The sequence below is a fragment of the Rana temporaria genome, chromosome 8, assembly GCF_905171775.1.
Source record: "Rana temporaria chromosome 8, aRanTem1.1, whole genome shotgun sequence".
Lineage (NCBI taxonomy): Eukaryota > Metazoa > Chordata > Amphibia > Anura > Ranidae > Rana > Rana temporaria.
Window position 1 is genome coordinate 74847780 of NC_053496.1, and position 15540 is coordinate 74863319.

Below are 15540 nucleotides of genomic sequence, written 5' to 3' on the forward strand. Positions count from 1 at the left end.
TTACTCAAAAAGATGGCAATTGATGGTCGGATTTTAGAGGCAAGATGAGAATATATAAAAAACATTTTTTTTTATTACAAAATAAGATTTTTTTTACAAAAGACAATTATAAAACCATCTAAGATATATAGTATAAATGGACAATATCCTCTGTACGTCGTCTACGCGTTTCGCCGTTGGGCTTCCTCAGGACGAGCAGAAGAGATTTAACAATGTAAGGATATATTTCATTGTCTGAAATGAAACATAATACATTAACAAAACAACAACAGAAATTTTTAATGGTTTTAAAATTATATACAGTGCCTTGTGAAAGTATTCGGCCCCCTTGAACTTTGCGACCTTTTGCCACATTTCAGGCTTCAAACATAAATATATAAAACTGTAATTTTTTTTGAAGAATCAACAAGTGGGACACAATCATGAAGTGGAAAAAAATTTATTGGATATTTCAAACTTTTTAAAAAAATAAACTGTAAAATTGGGCGTGCAAAATTATTCAGCCCCCTTAAGTTAATACTTTGTAACGCCACCTTTTGCTGCGATTACAGCTGTAAGTCGCTTGGGGTATGTCTCAGTTTTGCACATCGAGAGACTGATATGATGGAGAGCGTTTGTGAACAGCAGTTTTCAGTTCTTTCCACAGATTCTCGATTGGATTCAGGTCTGGACTTTGACTTGGCCATTCTAACACCTGGATATGTTTATTTGAGAACCATTCCATTGTAGATTTTGCTTTATGTTTTGGATCATTGTATTGTTGGAAGACAAATCTCCGTCCCAGTCTCAGGTCTTTCGCAGACTCCGTCAGGTTTTCTTCCAGAATGGTCCTGTATTTGGCTCCATCCATCTTCCCATCTTCCCTGTCCCTGCTGAAGAAAAGCAGGTCCAAACCATGATGCTGCCACCACCATGTTTGAGAGTGGGGATGGTGTGTTCAGGGTGATGAGCTGTGTTGCTTTTACGCCAAACATAACGTTTTGCATTATTGCCAAAAAGTTAGATTTTGGTTTTATCTGACCAGAGCACCTTCTTCCACATGTTTGGTGTGTCTCCCAGATGGCTTGTGGCAAACTTTAAACAACATTGTTTATGGATATCTCTAAGAAATGGCTTTCTTCTTGCCACTCTTCCATAAAGGCCAGATTTGTGCAGTATACAACTGATTGTTGTCCTATGGACAGAGTCTCCCACCTCAGCTGTAGATCTCTGCAGTTCATCCAGAGTGATCATGGGCCTCTTGGCTGCATCTCTGATCAGTCTTCTCCTTGTATGAGCTGAAAGTTTAGAGGGACGGCCAGGTCTTCGTAGATTTGCAGTGGTCTGATACTCCTTCCATTTCAATATTATCGCTTGCACAGTGCTCCTTGGGATGTTTAAAGCTTGGGAAACCTTTTTGTATCCAAATCCGGCTTTAAACTTCTCCACAACAGTATCTCGGACCTGCCTGGTGTGTTCTTGTTCTTCATGATGCTCTCTGCGCTTTAAACGGACCTCTGAGACTATCACAGTGCAGGTGCATTTATACAGAGACTTGATTACACACAGGTGGATTCTATTTATCATCATTAGTCATTTAGGTCAACATTGGATCATTCAGAGATCCTCACTGAACTTCTGGAGTTTGCTGCACTGAAAGTAAAGGGGCTGAATAATTTTGCACACCCAATTTTTCAGTGTTTTATTTTGAAATATCCAATAAATTTCGTTCCACTTCATGATTGTGTCCCACTTGTTGTTGATTCTTCAAAAAAAATTAAAGTTTTATATCTATGTTTAAAGCAGGAAATGTGGCAAAAGGTCGCAAAGTTCAAGGGGGCCGAATACTTTCACAAGGCACTGTATATGCATCATAACATCACTCACAGCGTCACAATGAATATAGCCATCCCAAATATCTCAAAGTATTCAGAAAAAATTATAAAATGGTAGTGTAGAGAGATCCAAATGTGATCAGAGTATCTCCAGGATCTGATAAGCAGAAAAAATTGCAACAATGAAAAAAGAATGACATCAAAATACAATAGAAGGTTAATTAGTAGATGTGTGAAGACATACCCAAAACAAAGATCCACTGAGCCTATGATACCAACCATGGGAGGGGACACCACAGGCACATAGAAAGGCACGAGCCAGATCAAAACCTAAACACAATACAGACCACAACAGAAAATGGTAAGCATATGGCTAGAAATGCCTTGAATTAGGTTAAAAAGATTATATACTGTATAAGGCAGGGAAAATAGGTACCTGAAAGATCTAGGCAAAGCCTAAATTCCGGGGCGGACCAATATAGTATGTAATAACCAACAGAAATATATGAAGTCTTGGCCAGGTGTATGGAAATTACATCCAAATACTATTTGTGTTAGTAGCCAGCCAGATAGACAATAGAGTCTGTAAAGCAGCTAACACCTAGAGATAGAATGAATAAAAGAGAGGCTGGAAAGAAATCTGGGTCCACAAAAAGCCAATTACAAAGGAAGGGATATGGTGGTACTGACCTGGATGCCTGAACAACGTAGTGTGCCCCAGGGTAATAGCCTGTGCTATACACAGGACTACTACTGAGTGCTGGGTTTAAATAGCCCATGTAGTGGGCGTATGGCGGTGATGTCGGACGCCATGACGTCATCTCCATGCGCCGTACTCACCCAGCGGCGCATAAACATACTATTATGGTGTGGATGGGTGGGAGATGATGGCGGTGGGTGGTGTGATGACGTGATCGCGCACACCGCTGCTATTGGAGATGATCTAGCAAGATCCTCCCCTCGTCTAAAGCATCCAAAAACGAGGGGGAGGACAGGAAGAAGAGAAAGGAAAGTAGAAAGAAAAAAGCCGCAATAACAGAGCCAAATTATAGCCGGCACAGACAGAGCTCTGTCCAACCAAAGCCTGCTTAGAATAAAGAGCGGTATATACATCCAGCACCAAAAGCAAAAATATACAAACGGCAACAATGCACCCCTCTCTCTAGGAGATACATAGACTGGCCAAGGGCAGCAAAACAGACATATAAAATGAAAGAGATTGCAATAGGAGGAGAAATTTCTCCTCCTATTTCAATCTCTTTAATTTTATATGGATTTGGATGTAATTTCCATACACCTGGCCAAGACTTCATATATTGCTGTTGGTTATTACATACCATATTGGTCCGCCCCGGAATTTAGGCTTTGCCTAGATCTTTCAGGTACCTATTTTCCCTGCCTTATATATAATCTTTTTAACCTAATTCAAGGCATTTCCAGCCATATGCTTACCATTTTCTGCTGTAGTCTGTATTGTGTTTTGATCTGGCTCGTGCCTTTCTATGTGCCTGTGGTGTCCCCTCCCATGGTTGGTATCATAGGCTCAGTGGATCTTTGTTTCGGGTATGTCTTCACACATCTACTAATTAACCTTCTATTGTCTTTTGATGTCATTCTTTTTTCATTGTTGCAATTTTTTCCTGCTTATCAGATCCTGGAGATATTCTGATCACATTTGGATCTCTATACCCTTTTATACATTTTTTCTGAATACTTTGAGATATTTGGGATGGCTATATTCATTGTGACGCTGTGAGTGATGTTATGATGCATATATATAACATTTTAAAACCATTTAAAAATTTCTGTTGTTGTTTTGTTAATGTATTATGTTTCATTTCAGACAATGAAATATATCCTTACATTGTTAAATCTCTTCTGCTCGTCCTGAGGAAGCCCAACGGCGAAACGCGTAGACGATGTACAGAGGATATTGTCCATTTATACTATATATCTTAGATGATTTTATAATTGTCTTTTGTAAAAAAAATCTTATTTTGTAATAACATTTATTTATTTTTATATATTCCCGTCTTGCCTCTAAAATCCGACCATCAATTGCCATCTTTTTGAGTAGTTGTCCCCTTTGTCTTCTAAATTTACGGATGTGACAAATGTGCCCCCCCCCTTCCCTCTTTTTGTTCTTTGATCTACAGTGGGGCAGATTTACCTAAAACTGGAGCTTGCAAAATCTGGTGTAGCTCTGCATAGAAACTAATCAGCTTCCAGTTAATGTCAAACCTTGTTAGGCTGTACTTCTCTTGTGGATCACAGGAGGGCAGATTGTTCTAGACTCCTGTGACCCATTTTCAGCAGACAGCAGGATGAAGCCAGCTGTTGGCTGACTTTAGAGCTAGTCCAGACTCGGTAAAGATTGCGACCTGCCCACTAGCCTGGATCAAGAATGGGCTCAGGCTCTCAGCAAGCTGCTGAGATCCTAAGCCAGCCCTTCCACAGCACAGCACTCCAGCGAGAGTGTGTGTGTGTGTGGGGGGGGGGGGGGGGTGGGCAGAGCAGAGAGTTGGAGACCGACAGTCGCTCTTTGCTCAGGGAGCTCTGAGAACTGCGAGATCAGTGGAGTTTGATTGCTAGGAAAGTATGATTCAAAAAATAAAAAAAATTCCCATACTTCTCTTTTAATTTAACAAGCCGACGTTAGAATACTGATTGGCTACCATGCACAGCTGCACCTGTCCAATGTATGGTGTTTTATTAGTTACTTCAGTCAGAATCTCAATAATAGGTTCAGGGACCCTTACTTTTCAATATATTTATAAATGATATTGGGTATGAGATCAAAAGTAACATTTCTGTCTTTGCAGATGACACCAAGCTATGCAGTGGAATAACGTCCTTGCAGGATGTCTCCAATTTACAAGCCGACCTCAATGCTCTGTCTGATTGGGCAACTAAGTGGCAGATGAGGTTTAATGTTGATAAATGTAAAGTTATGCACTTAGGGACTAAGAATATACATGCATCATACATGCTAGGGGGAGTACAACTGGGGGGATCTGTAGTGGAGAAGGATCTGGGGGTTTTAGTTGATCATAAGCTCAATATTGCCATGCAATGCCAAGCTGCGGTTTCCAAAGCGAGCAAAGTCCTTTCTTGTATTAAGAGAGGTATAGACTCCAGAGACAGAGATATAATTTTGCCCCTGTACAAATCATTCGTAAGACCTCATCTGGAATATACAGTTCAGTTTTGGGCACCAGTTCTCAAAAAGGATATCGGAGAACTGGAGAAAGTGCAGAGAAGAGCAACCAAACTGATAAGAGGCATGGAGGAGCTCAGCTATGAGGAATGATTAGAAGAACTGAATTTATTCACTCTTGAGAAGAGGAGAATAAGGGGGGATATGATCAACATGTACAAATATATAAGAGGTTCATACAGTGAATTTGGTGTTGAGTTATTCACTTTACGGTCAACACTGAGGACAAGGGGGCACTCTTTACGTCTAGAGGAAAAGAGATACGGAAAGGTTTCTTCACAGTAAGAGCTGTGAAAATGTGGAACAGACTCCCTGCAGAGGTGGTTCTGGACAGCTCAGTATATTGCTTTAAGAAAGGCCTGGATTCTTTCCTAAATGTACATAATATAACTGAGTACTAAGATTTGTAGGTAAAGTTGATCCAGGGTAAATCCGATTGCCTCTCGGGGGATCAGGAAGGAATTTTTTCCCCTGCTGTAGCAAATTGGATCATGCTCTGCTGGGGTTTTTTGCCTTCCTCTGGATCAACTGTGGGTATGGAGTTGGGTGTATGGGATTGTACTGTGCTTTTTATTTTGTTTGTTTATTTTTTGTGGTTGAACTGGATGGACTTGTGTCTTTTTTCAACCTGACTAACTATGTAACTATATATGTAATAGGCAGCACATGCCACAGGGTCCAATGGCTGGGAAAGCAGAAGAATAAAAGGAAAAACTACCTCCTAAATTACCCCCAGTTTTTCCTGTATTTCTCCTGCTTTCCCAGCCATTGGACCCTGTGGCATGCACTGCCCAATATTGAGATTCTGACTGAAGTAACTAATAAAACACCATACATGATTTAATTGTATCATTGATCTGGTCAGACTATTGAAATGATCCAATTATCAAATGACTAGTAAAAGAGCATAGATGCTTAACCACTTACCCCCCGGACCATATTGCTGCCCAAAGACCAGAGTACTTTTTGCGATTCGGGACTGCGTCGCTTTAACAGACAATTGCGCGGTCGTGCGACGTGGCTCCCAAACAAAATTGGCGTCCTTTTTTTCCCACAAATAGAGCTTTCTTTTGGTGGTATTTGATCACCTCTGCGGTTTTTATTTTTTGCGCTATAAACAAAAATAGAACGACAATTTTGAAAAAAATGAATATTTTTTACTTTTTGCTGTAATAAATATCCCCCAAAAATATATAAAAAAACATTTTTTTTCCTCAGTTTAGGCCGATACGTATTCTTCTACATATTTTTCGTAAAAAAAAAAATCGCAATAAGCGTTTATTGATTGGTTTGCGCAAAAGTTATAGCGTTTACAAAATAGGGGGTATTTTTATGGCATTTTTATTAATATTATTTTTTACTAGTAATGGCGGCGATCAGCGATTTTTTTTTCGGTAATGCGACATTATGGCGGACACTTCGGACATTTTTGACACATTTTTGGGACCATTGGCATTTTTATAGCGATCAGTGCTATAAAAATGCATTAGATTACTATAAAAATGCCACTGGCAGTGAAGGGGTTAACACTAGGGGGCGGGGAAGGGGTTAAGTATGCCTGGGTGTGTTCTTACTGTGGGGGGGGTGGCCTCACTAGGGGAAACACTGATCTTCTGTTCATACATTGTATGAACAGAAAATCAGCATTTCCCCTGCTGACAGGAACGAGAGCTGTGTGTTTACACACACAGCTCCCGTTCCCCGCTCTGTACCGAGCGATCGCGTGTGCCCGGCGGCGATCGCGCCCGCCGGGCACATGCACGGGAGTCGGGGGCGAGCGGGGGGCGCGCGCGTGCGCCTCCGGCGGCGCGCGTGCGCCCCTAGTGGCGGCTAATAGGCAGGACGTCATATTACGTGCTCTCGCCTAGGAGAGCCACCTTGTGGACGTATTTCGACGGTGCGGCGACGGCAAGTGGTTAAAGGAGAAATGTGGCATTTGAAAAAAAATAAGCATACATACTCAACTCAATCACATGACTGTGGATCGCTCAGTTCTTGGTCTGCTCAGAGCAGAGGCTGTCATATAAAAGCTTCAATGACACAGATCAAAGCCTGTTCTTTACTTCTGTGTATTTGAGGCCTTAGAAATACTTTAATAGTATTAGTGCAGGTGTATTGTGACCTCTCCATGTGCAGAGTTCAGAAACTGCTGCATGCACTAAAGGGACTAAAGAAGTGGGGAAGTCTTAGCATGTGTCAGGCGTTCTGGTTTTCAGATTGGGATAAAATGGGGGAAATCTAACCTTATACCTGCCTTGTGTGTTTTTGCACATGTGTACCTGTGCGTTATTCATATATTTGTACAGTTATTTCCCATCTCCGTTCTGTTCTAAACCAAACCCATTTTCAGTGGGAATGGATACATGCATACATTTTTCATGTATGGAAACAAGATGCAAAGTTGTCCAAGATCCTGTTGAGGGTTGAGGGATCCTGAGGCTACTAACTGTTACATCATCTAAATTTGCTTTCCATAATGCAAAAACACAATCAGCGTCACCAGAAAGGACAACTTTTAATCCTGTTGATCACTTTGCCCGATGCTTATAGGACAGGTGGAGGGAGAACTCCATCTATTTTCTTATCTTACACAGTTTATAACGGAATAGAAACAATAAACCATTTATTACATATCCAATTATGCCCACACATTTGGTCATTTTTTAAGATTTTTCCATCACCTTTCAACAAAGGTAATCTGCAACCCGCAGTTTAATTATTCCCAGGTTCATGTGAACCCATGAGCAAAATATGGATGGGAATTAATCAAAATGCCTATTGACGGGCACTGCGGTGTATGCAATCCATTTCCACCACAGTTTTGATGTTTGGTCGCCGATATGGCTAGGATGGAGACAGTGGCCTTTGTTATTAATAAATACTATGGGGGTTATCTACTAAAAGGCAAATTCACTATGCACTACAAGTGCACTTTCAAGTGCAGTCGCTGTAGATCTGAGGGGGACATGCAAGTAAAATAAAAAAAAACAGCATTTTAGCTTGCACATGATTGGATGATAAAATCAGCAGAGCTTCACCTCATTTCAGATCTTTCCCTTAGATTTACAGCGACTGCATTTCCAAGTGCACTTGTAGTGCAAAGTGGATTGGATTTGCCTTTCGTAAATAACCCCCTATGCCTGCTTCTGGAGTTGGGAGACCGTAGGGTTGATTTACTAAAGGCAAATCCACTCTGCACTACAACTGCACTGCAAGTGCACTTGGAAGTGCAGTCGCTGTAAATCTAAGGGGAGGAGTTGAAATGAGGGGAAGCTCTGTTGATTTTATTATCCAATCATGTACAAGTAGAAATGCAGTTTTTTTATTTTCCTTGCATGTCCCCCTCAGATCTACAGCGACTGCACTTCCAAGTGCACTTGTATTGCAAAGTGGATTTGAATTTAGTAAATAAACCTGTGTCATTAGAAGGATGTCAAGTGAAAAGCAGAACAGAAGCTCTGACTTAGGGTTCCATCAATCTAGGGCATGTTGCGGTAACGCAGGTGCTGCAATACCCTTTTTTGTGCACCAACGTATCCTGCTGCAACCTATTTATTTTAAATGGTAACTAGTGCAAGAGAAAATTGCCCCTGCTCCATTTTCTCTACAGCGCACCACCCATCATGCATCATGGTGTGATGTAATGCGGATGCTCTCTTCAAAATTAACGACGCCCCAAAGATCTTGATGCACTAGCTCAACAGGTGTGTGTTACCACATCATAATGGTATCCACACATTTTGCCTGATGTGTTTTCCATTGAAGTCAATTGAAACATATAAAAGACACATATCAATGCATGTCACTATACAGGGTGGGCCATTTATATGGATACACCAAAAACAAAAGTTGGATTCAAAATGGCTGACTTCAAAATGGCCGCCATGGTCACCACCCATCTTGAAAAGTTTCCCCCCTTACATATACTAATGTGCCACAAACAGGAAGTTAATATCACCAACCATTCCCATTTTATTAAGGTGTACCCATATAAATGGCCCACCCGGGTGGATCCATATAAATGGCCCACCCGGGTGGATCCATATAAATGGCCCACCCTGTACATTTCAACATGCACATCAATGCAGGGCAATAGATATTATTATGCGTTAAAGCACTTTACACCGACTTTGTCATTCGGTTTCATGCGCTTCCATTGACTTCAGTGGAAGATGGATCATAAAAAACGCAAAAAGTGTGAATCCTGCCTGAATGGCTGTCACCCTCAAACCAATACGATTAAAATTGAATACAGATAAAAACAAGAACCTGTCAAAAAAAAATGTAGTCAGGTTATACTGTAAAACATGTCTTTTTTTTTGGTACACTTGGCAGTATGGGTGCATTCACACTTGCACCTGCAGTTAGATTATATGCAAGAACCCCAGTGGGCATTCCCACGATTAGATACAAGAGGCAGTCCCACTGAAAGCAAGGGGGGGGGGGGTGCCAGCTCCTGCAGCTAATCACACCTAGTCGCATGTAGTCATTCATGCAACAATCATGCGAGTGATCAGCCCTTGGCGCAGGCTGCCTGCATCCAGGGTTGATCACTCACATATGATTGCAGTATTACATGTGAGTGGGGCAGGACTGGCTGCAGAAGCAGGGACCCTTCTTATTGCTTTCCATGAGGCTGCCTCTCGCAGCTAATTGTGGGAACCCCACTTGGGGTGTAAATGCATCCTAGGAGTAATAACAGGTGCAGACTATTCACACACAATATATCATTTCAAAAAGATATTAATCTGGCCTGCCTTTAATCATCGTGGGTGCACTAGCTAGACAGGCTGGGCTGATACCAACTTCAAACAATATAATTACTTGGATTTCCAGACCTCATGCTTTGGTCGACTAGTTTTTTTAAATTGTTTTGCAAAAGTGACTTCAACCTAACAAACCAAAGTTATCTGCAGAATCTAAATATAAATTTTAGTACAGACATCTGCATAAGGTCACTCTGTACTTTGTAAATGTAATTTCACCAATTTTCAAAATGTATGAAACGTGGCTTTCTACCTCCTCTGTTTCTGACCCTTTCCCTGGAATTTCACTTGTCTGCCCTGGTGTGTTAGAAGCGTTATGTTACATGTTAGGCCCCGTACTCACGACCAAACATGTCTGCTGAAACTGGTCCGCAGACCAGTTTCAGCAGACATGTTTGGCCGTGTGTTGGCCCGAGCGGACCATTTTGGGACGGATCGGACAGGTTTCCAGCGGACAACTGTTTCCCGGACTTGTTTTAAAACAGTCCGCTGGAAACCTGTCCGCCCGGACATGTACGGTCGTCTGTACAGACCTACCGTACATGTCCTGCCGCCCGCATCCCTCGCATGCGTCGAATGACTTCGACGCATGCGTGGAAGCATATTTAAGGCGGCCCGCCCACGTCGCCGCGTCATTGTCGCGGCGACACCGCGTCATCGTCGCGGCGACACCGCGGACACGCCCCGCGTAATGTTTACGCGCGGGCTTCTGTTCGATGGTGTGTATAGCCATCGAACAGAAGTCCCCGGGCAGTCCCCGGCCAGACATGTCCGATGGAAACGGTCTGCAGACCGTTTTCATCGGACATGTCCTGCCGTGAGTACAAGGCCTCAGTGTGAGTTGCATTAAGCCAGCCTATTTAAATGAATGGGCTGTCAATGCACCGAGACTGGCAAAAAAAAACAGACTACCAATTTTTAGAAATTTTAGTGCACCACAATGCTATGTAGAGCGTTACTGTGCGTTGTGATGTGCTGCAACACAGGTGCAAAGGCAAGGTCCATTAAGGTGCTATTCAGCATGATTGGAATTGCAGTGCACAAATGTGCATTACCACAATGTATAGCTAATAATCCATCCTTAAAGTGGAAGTAAACCCTCCTATTGTTTTCAGTCAAGGAAGCTACCATCTTGGCCTCTGTTTAATCTACAACTGCCATGATGTTGCACGCGTGATCATTATGACACCAGCCATTAGATGGTTTGACAGTTTGGTTGAGAACACAACCAATTAAAGTGTTAGACTTTCGACACGTGCCGGCAAGGTAACTGTTTTATGGATGGGTTTACTTCCACTGAGCTTGTCCTTTAAAATAATCAAATTTTCTAGAGTGCAGCCTGCCATGTTAAATACTTACCAACCTTGCCTGGTTCTGCTATGCCTATTCTGCAAAAACCTCTCTGCTGGCTCCGTTTTTTAGTGTGCACATGTAACAGGTAGAGCTGGTGGGACCATTTTTCCATTTTAAGGTTGTGTGGCATCAGGCAGGGTCACACGTTGAGAAATTTGCTGGAACGGATAAAAAATTAAAGCTGAACTCTTTTAATTAGAAAAAATCTACCCTTGCAGTGAGCAAGGGTTAAATGTTCATTGAATCTAGGGGTGCAGGCATGAAGTGTTTTTATTGCCCCATCCCCTGATCCAGTAGGCTGCAGTGCTGTCCTCAAGCTCTGTGTGTTTTCTCTGCATTATCAAGAACAGGGCAAGGCGATTAGCCCTGCATTATATGTAAAGATGCGAGTATGCAACCACGGCCTGAAGCTGCTTAGAGAGAACACTATTGGGGGGGGGGGGCAGGTCACACCATTTAAGGGAGCCTACCGGAGCCCGGAATAAGGTAAGTAATACACCTTGGAAACAAACAAATGGCCAGCAAGGAGCACATGGAAGGGTAACACATGCAAAACAAAACTAGAAAAAATTCCCAACTCAACTCACCAAGCAGTCTGCAACCAACCAAATTAAACAAAAAGTATGCATTAAAAAATAAGGGTTTATATAGCACACATTTGCAAACACAAGCATAAGCTGCAAAGCCACTTCACGGCACCCCAGTATTAAGGATGAGCTCCGGTGTGTTTGCATAGCCCACGTGCAAAACCCGCCAGGAAGTCGGCACTGCTCTGCACTAATCACAAGCAGTGAGACATTTTCCTGATCTCTGCAGCCGCGCATCAGGACAATGTATCAATGCCTGCAATTAGCGCAGTGCCGACTTCCTGGCGGGCTCTGCACGTGGGCTGTGCGAACATGCCAGAGCTCATCCTTACCCTGTATTATCTGCAGTCCTCTTGTAAATTTAAGAGAGTTTCCACAGTGGAAACACATGCATTCTAATGGATAGATAGAAGGCAGGTGAGCCCAAAGGTAACCAGTGGTGAGAAGATACACTGGATACCTTTGTTGCAATTGTGCCATGTGCTGAATGTCCAGTGTGCCCCCTGTGCCTTTAAGGAGGGATAGGCTACCTCTGGGCTCACTTGCCCTCTATCTATCCATTAGAATGCATGTGCTTCCACTGTGAAGACTCTGATAAATTTACAAGGGTTAGGACTGAAGATAATACTGGGATGCCATGAAGTGGCCCTACAGCTTACGCCAGGGGTCTCCAACCACCATGCCGTGGCCTCTCTGCAGCCGGGCCACAGGTGCGCCGGGGGGGTGGGCGTGAGAGCAAGCCAGGCAGGAGGATGAGAGAGTCGGGTGGATTATAGAGGTGGGCGGGCGGATGAGAGAAGAGTGCTGGCGAGCAGAGATGACATCATCTCTCTTTGCTCACCCCGCATCACCGCTCTTCCTCCCTCTTGGTGCAGTCTCTTCAATATCGGAGCTGCGATGGGGAGCAGAGAGATGACATCTGTTACCGCCCGCCCCACATCACTGCTCTCCTGCCCTTGCTCAGAAATGACCACTGCACAGAGGCCCATTTCTGTGCTAAATGAACCAGTGCTGCCACCAATGCAGTGACAATCCACATCTGGTGGCACTGGCAAGCAGCGTGGCAAGTGACAATCTACATCTGGTAGCAGGGCAGCGTGGCAAGTGACAATCTGCATCTGGTGGCAGGCGACATGCCATTTGACATTCCTCATCTGAGGGCAGGCAACAATAATCATCTGGTGGCAGGCGACATGGCAAGTGACAATCCGTATCTGGTGGTAGGCGATGTGGCAAGTGACAATCTGCATCTGGTAGCAAATAACAAGCTGCATCTGAAGGCAGGAGACAATCCACATCTGGTGGCAGGCGATGTGGCAAGTGGCAGGTAACATGGGCAAGTGACATTCCTCATCTTGCGGCAGGCAATGTGGCAAGTGACACACTCAGGGATCTGACCAATTCTGCATTATGGAGAGTTAAACCATTTCATTTTATATAAAAATGTAATAATACGCTTCAATCATCTTGACACCATATCAACCATGGTGCAGTGATGATTGTAGAGCTAACACCAGCCATTCCCCCGACAAAAAACGCTTAACCCCCCACGCAACCAACCCTGGGCCTTAGCACAATGTTCTTCAACGCAACCGGTCCCCGGTGCCAAAAATGTTGGGGGCCGCTTACGCGCGTGTTTGCAAATGTGTGCCAACTAAACCCCTGTTTAACGCATACTGTTAGACAGGTTAATTCAGTTTGTAAGCAGATTGGTTGGCATATTGTGCTGGGAATTTTCCCTGGTTTTGTTTTGCAATTAATACAGCTTGTCCTTGCATCCCTAGGCTAAACAAGCATTTAACCTTTGCAGTGGGATTTTGTCTCATTCCTGGAGATCGGCTGTAAGCATTTAACATCGTAAACTGCATTCGAGGGGTTAGGAAATAAAAAAAAAAAAAGATAAGGACGTTTTTTTTTGGTTCGCTATTAAAGTGAATTTGTCCTTTACCTTTCACAGATCGTTTATCCTTAGTTTGGGGAGCTTCTCCTTCCAGCATCAGTTTCAAAAAGCATTTCCAAAGCGCTTAACAAGCTTTAACCTGCTTTCTTGAAGCCCATCTATCATCCTTCAGCTTCAGTCTGGTAGTGTGGAATACAGATCTTAAAAGCAAACATTTAATAATTGACAGAAAAACAATACTATAGCCTCAGATATGCTCTTGCATACAATATTATCCACAAAGTTTATTGAAATCAAATAGTACACAATGTCAAAAGGAATAAACCAGCATACGGTGAGGAAAAACAGGCTATTCTTTACAGTCCATGAAGCGATATGGAACTCAACATACATCCATTTCACCAATCAAATATATGGGATAACATTTCAATTCATTAAGTTCATGAACATTCTCTTGTGTTAAAATATAAAATCAGTACAGATTGATGTAAAAGGCCTGCTGGCTCAAACTTTTTGCTTGGTGTATACTTATGGTCGCTAAAAAGGTCAACAATGTTTTGTGCTTGGTCCATTAATGTGTGCGATGGAAACATTCTTCATATGCCAACCTACTGTACATGATTGATTCTGCAGTGGAAATACAAGGTCAGTTTCAAGTGATATTAATCCCAAAAAATTATTCTGTTGCAGCTCGCCAATCATTAGATGTGGTGGCTGCGTCAGTTTTTTTACCCTTATGCCGCGTACACACGTCCGGAAACAAACGTTGATTTTTTTTCCAACTGTTGCATACACACGGTCACACAAATGAATGAGAATGAGTAAGCTGCAATATAATAAATGTTTGCTTTTTGGTGTAATGCTGCTTTAATCTACATGGAAACCTCCCTGGGTTATTAAGAAAAAAAAACTTGTTATAAATATAGTTTCTTTCTCCAATCTTGAGACGCAGCCCCATAGAAGTCTATAGGGCTGTAATGCACAAGAATGATCTGGAGCGTGAGACTTGCAGTGCTGCTTCGGCCATCAGACCAAGATAAGTAGGCATCTGTGTGTGCGTTAAAGTGCACTTATCCTTTAAGTTTAGGTAGTCAGCAAAATTTTAGAACACAGGCTTTTTTCATATTCTGTATACTTAATAGAAAAACTTATCTAGGGCACACAAATCCTTGTACTTATTGCTCACATTCAAGGCTCTTAATCCACCTCCAAGAAAATTCCTGATGCGCGAGTTAATCTCATAATTAAAATTGAATATTGACTATGCAGAGAAAGTTCAGTAGCTACAAACAATAAAATACTTTTCATTCTAAGGTGAAAGGGTTCCATCATACATATGTCTAATGCCCTGTACACACGATCGGTTCGTCTGATGAAAACGATATCTGATGAAGCTGACTTTCATCAGTCTTGCCTACACACCATCGGTTAAAAATCCGATCGTGTCCAACGCGGTGACGTAAAACACAACGACGTGCAGAGAAAAATGAAGTTCAATGCTTCCGAGCATGCGTCGACTTGATTCTGAGCATGCGTGAATTTTGACTGATGGATTTCCCCACAGACGATCATTTATTTCTATCAGTTTTTTAACCATACGAAAAATTTAAAACAGGTTTTATTTTTTTTCACCGATGGGGAAAAAAACTGATGGGGCCCACACACGATCGGTTCGTCCGATGAAAACGGTCCATCGGTCCGTTTTCATCAGACGAACCGATCGTGTGTACAGGGCATTAATGTCTTTCAATGTCACCAGTAAAGTCAGTAAAGAATCACTGCTGTCACTCTTACATAATGTCAGTTCTGTGTAAACATTAGCAGCAACATAAAAGCCAAGTTTAATAGCTTATTGCAGGGGGTCTCCAAACTTTTTAAACAAAGGGCCAGTTTAGTGTCCTTC